This window comes from Silene latifolia, unplaced genomic scaffold, assembly GCF_048544455.1.
Source record: "Silene latifolia isolate original U9 population unplaced genomic scaffold, ASM4854445v1 scaffold_73, whole genome shotgun sequence".
NCBI lineage: Eukaryota > Viridiplantae > Streptophyta > Magnoliopsida > Caryophyllales > Caryophyllaceae > Silene > Silene latifolia.
The window spans coordinates 1488221-1490537 of NW_027413640.1; the positions used below are offsets into that span (position 1 = coordinate 1488221).

A 2317-nucleotide genomic window follows, 5' to 3' on the forward strand; every position below is an offset into this window, starting at 1 on the left:
TTTTCTTTGATTGTTATTAGTTGTGTCTTTCTTTGCCTTGGGGAAGTAAAACTCCTCAAGGTTTGTTCTAATTATTTTCGAGTTGTTTGATATTTTGCATGTCTAGAAGATCACAAGGTAACTTGTTACCCTTTGATCACGAAATTGAAAGGACTTTGACAAACAATAGAAGACTTGCTAGAGGTACTTTGAGAGGTATTGGTGAGGTTGTAGATATTCAACCAAACACTATTGAGTCCGTCAACCCTTTTGCAAGAGAAGGTGAGGAGAACCCAACATAAAATCCAACACAAAATCAACCCACAATGCCTAAATTTTCATCACATTCCGTACTAACCAAGGAGAACCTACCCAATGGTACTCCCACACCACATCATTTAACCGGAAATTTCATTGCCAAATCCGCATTTATCCAATTAGTCGAAAGAAGCCAATTTGGGGGGATGCCTAGTGAAGACCCTCACTCTCACATGGAGACTTTTTGTGACTATTGTGATACGATTTCTCAAACCGGTGTAACTCAAGACCAAATTCGATGGGTCTTATTTCCTTTTTCTCTAATTGGCACCGCAAAACAATGGTTGAAAGGCCTTGATAAGGCTACTCTCGGAATTGACTCTTGGAAGAAATTGGCTCTAGCTTTCTACAAAAAGTTCTACCCACCGGAAAAGACTAACATGCTAAGAGCTCAAATTACGGGCTTTAAGCAAAGAGATGAAGAATCTTTGTATGAAGCTTGGGAGCGGTTCAAGGGAATTTGTCGCTCATGTCCTCATCATGGACTTGGTGAGTGGTTCTTGGTACAACAATTTTGGAATGGTCTTTATGAAGACTCAAGAAACATTCTCAACATGGGATCAAATGGTATGTTCACCGAAGTTGACGATAATCAAACTTGGAACAAGATTGAGGAAATGGCGGTCCATAATTCACAATATAGTAGACCTCGCAAGGCTACTAGAGGAGGAAAGCATAAAGTGGACTCTATTACTCAATTGGGTGCTCAACTTAGTGCTCACATTGATACCATCAATTTGAAGTTCGAAAAAGATATGGCTAGACTTAAAGAAGCCTCAAAATCACCAAAGCAACATGTTAATGCCATGACGGCATCTTTATCAATCCCAAGTGGGATATGTGAGAATTGTGGAACTTTGGGACATGACCAAAGTGAATGTAGGGGAACAAATGAACAAGTGAATGCTTTTCAAGCATACAATAGTGGTACCCCTTATTCAAATTATTACAATGAAAACACCAAATTCCACCCAAATCTCTCATACAAAAGCCAAAATGTTCAAAACCCTCAACCAACATACACCCCACCTCCCATGAGAAACCAAAATCAAAGACCCTTTTACAACCAAAACCAAGGTTACCAAAACCAAAATCCATACAATCAACAAAATGACCAAGGTTTTGATGTTTAAAAAGCGGTCCTCCAAATGCAAAAGAATCAACAAGAGTTTTTCACTGAAATTCAAAAGGATAGTCAAGCAAAGGAAATCACCATCAACAACATTCTAGCCCACACCAAAATGTTGGAAACCCAATTGACTCAACTAGCATATTCAAGCTCACAAAGACAAAAGGGGCAATTACCACCTCAAAGTAATCCCCCGAGACATGAAACGGTTAGTGCCATTCACTTGAGGAGTGGTACGAGGTATGAAGCACCAAAGAAGCAAGTTGAGGATGAAGTTGTGGAAGCTAGTGACAAAGAAGAAGTTGTGCAAAACTCCAAGGATGGAGAACCATCAAAAAAAGAAGTCTCAAAGAAAAGTGAAGAGAAGGCCAAGGAGAAGGAACCCATTGTGATTAGACTTCCTTTTCCAAGTCGTCAAGCTAAGCCCAAATTTGATGACCTACTTGAAAAATTTATGGAAATCGTGAAGAATTTGGAAGTCTCGATTCCTTTCACGGAATTAATCAATCACGTTCCGGCCTATGCAAAGTACATGAAGGACATCCTTACGAAAAAGAAGTCGATCCGGAAGCTTGAGACTATCGCCTTCACTAAGGGGAGTAGTGCAATCATTCAAGGGAGTTCACCTCCGAAAATTAAAGATCCGGGAAGCTTCTCAATACCGTGTACCATTGGCGACACAGCGATCAACAAAGCCCTATGTGATCTAGGGGCTAGTGTGAGTGTTATGCCGTATTCGGTGAGTAAAAGGTTAGGGATGGGAGAGCTTAAATGCACCAATATCACACTCCAAATGGCCGATAGATCGACGAAGACACCATTAGGGATATGGGAAGATGTTCCCGTAAGAGTTGGGAAATTTTTCATCCCGGTGGACTTTGTCATTGTTGA

General features: G+C 40.5%; 1 non-coding gene across 1 annotated transcript; it reads right to left on the reverse strand.

Annotated features, from left to right (window-relative positions):
• Positions 1 to 677: 677 nt before the first annotated feature.
• LOC141640228 (small nucleolar RNA R71) lies at positions 678 to 784 on the reverse strand. Its single transcript, XR_012542917.1, has one exon. It is a non-coding gene; the product is annotated as a small nucleolar RNA R71 (small nucleolar RNA).
• Positions 785 to 2317: the final 1533 nt, after the last annotated feature.